Consider the following 6,000-nt stretch of genomic DNA (forward strand, 5'->3'; position numbering starts at 1 on the left):
TTACCTGCTTTACCCTTTGACGCGCCAGTGTTTTTTTGACACTGTAGCTTTTCCTCCATTTTTAAAACATGATTACTTTTTCATGTTTGGTCAAAAGCATTTCTGACCAAGCAAGTGAAAAACAGTTACTGGTCAGTTTTACACTGTTTTTCACTTGCTTGGTCAGAAATGCTTTTGACTTGATAAAGGGAGGACTCCCGAAAGCTCGTCTATTATTTTAATACTGTTAGTCCAATAAAAAAGGTATTACAAGATTCTGCAACTCTCTGTTTTTTGCATTCGTATACACTGGACTAATACGGCTACCCCAAACTACAGTAGTATGTTTGGTGTACAAATTATACACGGTTTGCCTACTTTTCAAACCACATAAAACACAATAATTATTTGTGCTAATTTGTAAAATATTTTATATATAATATATATATATAAAATATATATAAAATATATAATTTGTAAAATTTATATATATATATATATATATATATGTTAAAATAGAAAAAAATGAACACATTGTTTATAACTTTTGTAGAGTAGCTTCCACTGAACACAATTTATGTTCAACAACCTTCCCTGATTACAATAATACCCACATACACAAGTGTTTATGTTTTGCTTTGCTTCCTTGTTTTTTTTTGTTTTTTTTTTAGTAGGGCAACATTCACTGTTTAAAAAGAATAAAAAAAATAAGACATTAGATATGTAGACTGAGGGAACTGATTAATATTTGTATTGATTAATGAAATTCTCCCAAATGGCCAAGTCAAAAATGCTGCTTATGTGAGAATTAAATCTAGAGAACTAGTAAAAAAAATCACATATGATATGATAAATGAGTTGATACTGTAATTTAGACTTGCACAGGTTTCACATTATTTCGAAATTGTAGGTATTAAAGACACACAATTCATTGCATCCATAGATATATACTTGTTTAAGGCCATAAATGCATTCATCGGTCTTGAAATGATATCCCATTGCTTAGAACTAAATGACAAGCTGGAAATAAATGGCATAAAGCATAATATTTTATTTCCACATCTATTACTTAGGCACTGCAGTATTTCAGCAAAATACTTTGTCTTGCCTGAACCTGAATCTTATAATGAAAAATAAAAATGTTCCTGTTTCAAACATGGCTTGTCAATGTATACAATCCAACATCAGCTGCCATGGAGATTTATTAAACAGAAACTTTTGGAGAAATGGTATTTTCCCACACTTCTTTTATATCAACCTATCTTCATGGTATATTATTTTTAATTCCTAGTTTGCTTTCCATGTATGTGCTATTAATAATTAATATGACAAATATTTTCCTTCTTGTTGGATCATTTAATTGGCCGCCATGGTGATAAAACCACCTTTTGCAACTTTGCACTATAATCGCTTTTGTTACATAAAAGTTCATTTCTTTTCTAAGTGGCTATTTCACTATTATGCTTTTCTGCACTATGTGTCATGCAGGGCAATCTAAAAATTACATTAATATACATTTGATATCTGGAAATATTTTTCAGAGTAATTTTCACTTCAGAATCTCTCAGAAGCTGAGTAACTGGGCATGTAGTGCTTTTAGGGCCCCATCACTGAGGTTTCTCTGTCCTATCCAATCGCAATCACCCTTCTCTGTTTTCAGAAAATGGCTGCCATATCCTCCTGCTAATCTATACCCTTATTGTGGTGACAAGTGCAACTATACTCCATTTTCACATTTCGCATATGTAGTTCCACCTCCCCTTCCAGCATCACGTTAATTATTATTATATGAGATATATGCGTGCTTGAAGTTCTGGAGTTGTTTTGTAATACTGTTTAGTACCAAATTTACTTTTGTAATTGTATTAACTGTATTCCTGTGTTATAAATACTTGCTATATGGGTTGTGTAGGCTAGAGATACCTCTAAAGTTTGATTGATCTATTCAATATGTACCCTTTACCTGCATCCCTAGGCCTCATCGGCCTTACACGCCACTGGTCATGACTTCAAAGAGACGGTTGAAAAGAAACATCAGAAGAAAGCATGTTTAATCCAATAACGTTTTTAAAGTGTCTTTCATATGTTGAGAAAAATAGGAAATGTATTTGCAGTAGCTATTTGGCAAATGGTTTACTTAAGAATACACCCTATATTTAGAGCCACTCAAAGAGAAGAGAACATGTCATTTGTGACCATTCCTTAGGATACCACTTTTATGTGGATTGCTTTGTGTCTTAGAACTATCTTTGCAACACTTTCTTTAAATTTTGACATGTGTGAATATGGCTGTGAGTGAGTTTGCTAAATATTTATAGCCAGTCATAAACAATAAATAATTGTGTACATATTAGACGGTATGATGCCTAAGTATACCTTTTGGTCTATTAAAGACTTGTTGCAGGTGAGATAACACCTGTTAGACGTTGCTGTGCAACATATTGTAAAGTATGTTGTCGAGGATGGACTCACAGTGAGGAAGGAAACTACCAGCTAGGCCTGTCTCTGTACCTGCAACAGCACTTTCCCCCCATAAGTTGGGCCCCTGGGTACTCTGCTGCCACCTGCACTTGAAGCCTAAAGCAATTTGCCAAAAAAGTAAAATTTGGTGTAGACAGTGTACTATTCAAGGTGAATTTTTTTTTTGAAAAGTAAAGAATTTTACTACGCTAGCACTGTAATGCACGAGCACACATATTTTTCTTACTGTTGCAGGTACTAGACGTGTGCGTTGTGATTCATACAAGTTTTTATTTTGCCAATTCATAGGAATGCCTGAAAACGAGGAGGGACCCCCACAAATAAAATGGAAAAGAAGCAGATACCCCCAGATTTTTAGGAGACTGGGGCACATTTCAAGATTTTACTTTTATTTGTTTCTTTGTTTTGTTTTTCTTGGCACTGCATCTAGTGTAACATTGGAAGAGATCCCCTTGTGGATTTCTCTTGTATCGTGTGTACCCCAGTGAATTCATTGTGACATCATTGATGTCCCTATATGTTTAATTTTTGTTATTTTATGTTAATGATGCACATTTTAATGTTATTGCTGTTTTTTACCCTCTTCACTTGTAGCTCTGCGTTATGGACTGGTGCTCTTTTAATAGAATGTAATGTAAGCATTTTTGGTCACTGTAATACAACTAAGCATGTCAAATCCCCATAGAGCTCCATTTTAAGAGGACGACTTTAGTGTCAAAAATATACATTTACAGTATAACATATGAGAACCATTTTATTAAGGGCTTGTGAAGACTGGTTCGCTATACTAAATAACACCCAGTAAGAATTCTGTCTCCCCCCTCTCAAAATTAGATTTTCCCATTTATACAAAAAAAACATATTTACTCTTTGCCCTGGTGATATACCTATATATAGATATACCCATATATATATATATATATATATATATATATATATATATATATATATATATATATATATATATACACACATATATATATATATATATATATATACACATAGTGAAGGAAAGTGTTTTGTTGAATTGAGACATTTGAAAGCAAAGGCCATTTTCTAATTGCGAAAGTGTTGCTGTCAGAACAAAGTGCTGGAATTCTGGCGTGCGTAAACAGCTATTTGGCAATCCTGCTAAACATCTGCCACTGTTTCTATCTCTCCTCCTAACCACTTAAGACAAATCACACATGACCAGAACCCTGAAGTGGATAATGCACAGTGTGGTCATGATATAGATCTCTGCATTTCTAAATTCCAAAGAGAGCCATACCAGCCACTGCAACTTCTTTGATAGCCAGATGGCAAAGATTTTCAACCTTAAGACCTTTTAAAGGTTGTCTGAGTTAATTAATCGAAAGCTTGGTGAGATGGTTTGCAGTTAGGTATATACAGAAGCTGGCTTCTCAGCATTAAATAATAATAATAATAATAATAATAGAACATCTTGAAATTGAGCTTAACAGTGTGCAGTGTAATACACATTCTGTTCAAATATAAAACATCAACAGCTTTCCTTTCCATTATATAGATCTGGTAATAGATCTCGATAAAGACTAGGAAACTATTCAGCTGTAGCAAACATTACAACTGGAATTTTACTGTAAATTAGATTCTTCGAAATACACGCACAGCATCCAATAATTAGGGAGAAATTATGTCTGGGTCATTGAGAAATTTGTTTTATAAAATACAAAAAAGTCACCATCCATTTGCATTTTTTTTAATCTTTAAATGATTTTAATGCAGTTATAAAACATCTGCTTTTTTGAAGCCATAATTTCAAACAGTGCCAGATTTGCTAGGGTAGCCTTGACAATGTCACCAAATGAATATGTACACCTCCCAACAGTCCTGGTTTTTGCAGGAAACTCACATTTTTACTCCTGTTCCTGGCAGCTGATCCACTGTCCCACTTTCACAAGCAGTGGGGAGCAATGGACATTTGGGAAGATCTTCTGATGGTCCCTGGCTGGTCCAGGGAGCTGTTATATCAATGGATGGAATAATCCGCAGCTGAGCTTTGCAAAGTGGCAACTTCGGTAAAGTGGGGTATATAGCCATTCCTCTTGTTTGCCCACTTTTGGGGTGGGAATTAGTTGTGCCCAGTTCTGGGGCCAAACCTGCTTTTTTTGTCACACACCTTTATTCAAGAATTCCTGATTTGGATGCTGTAAATGTTGGAATTCCCAAACTGGATGAGATGCAAAGTAGAAGAATGTTCTACTGGTGAAGTGTGTAGTGTGTATGGACAAAAGGGTAACTGTGGGTAAGTATGTTTGCGGGTTTAAATTAAGATACTTCACCCTGTGGTATACAACTTAGGGTTTTAACACAGATATGTTGCTGTTTCTAATCTGTCGAAACCACTAAACTAGTTTATTTACAGTAAGGAAATGTAAAAGGTAGAATTTGGGTAAAGCGACGTATCTACTTCAAAAGTACAACTGCAACACGACAGCTAGCGGTCCTACTGCTTTTAAAATCTAACTACAGTAAAGAACCTATGTAACAATTAGAATGCTGCCTGATTGTTTGCCAGCTATAAAAGGTTTATTCTCTATTTGTAACTTACTTTGAAAAGATATTAGGGCTGCAACAACTAATCCATAAAATCGATTAGTCAAATCGATTTTTATCGATTATAAAAAGAGGTTTTTTTATATAATCCAACCTCAAACAGAGATCGGATTATAACACTAGAATCCAGATCACCGCAACGCTGCAGGGGACCTGGATTCCCCTCACTGTCAGCCGGTGGGTGTCCGTGCGATGCGCGCATACAACTTCCGCCGCTGGGGCTCCTACAATGCAGCGCCAGCATCACATGATGTAGAAGCCCCAGCGGAAGTGAACGGGAGTAACGGAGGCTGTCTGTGCACATCGTGCAGACAGAGAGTCCAGGTCTCCTGCAGAGGATCATCCTCTCTGTCAGCTGGTGGGGGTCTGCACGATGTGTGGATTGTCAAATTGCGATGTGATTGCACTCACAAAAGGTATAGATGCTTCGGACATTTTTCGATCGAACTCCGGTGGACTTTCAGCATATTGATTTTATATGCACATTGTGCATAGACAAACTGACAGTGCATTTCTATCAGCCATATTTATTTTTACCTAAGATACTGCACTATTTCAGCTTGTCTTTTTAGATTCTATATGAAGACCAAATAAAAGACACTTTTCCACTTAACTCTGATGGGTCCGAAGCATCTATACCTTTTGTGAGTGCAATCACAACACAATCCACACTAATTATTGATTATATACTTTACACTATATTGTATTATTTTCCCTTACATGTACCTGCGCCCCAATCATTTTTTTTATCTGTTTAGCTTTTATTATTATGTCAGTAAAATAAGAAGGTGAATAGAGAAATGCCATTGTGATACAGAGATGAAAGTGTTAATTTGCATTTTTTTTTAATCGAAAAAATAATCGGCCAACTAATCGATTATTAAAATAATCGTTAGTTGCAGCCCTAAAAGATATATGCATTGAATTGCCAATGACATGTCAGGTATGTATTTTAATGCTTGG

Source organism: Spea bombifrons, chromosome 1 (assembly GCF_027358695.1).
Source record: "Spea bombifrons isolate aSpeBom1 chromosome 1, aSpeBom1.2.pri, whole genome shotgun sequence".
NCBI lineage: Eukaryota > Metazoa > Chordata > Amphibia > Anura > Pelobatidae > Spea > Spea bombifrons.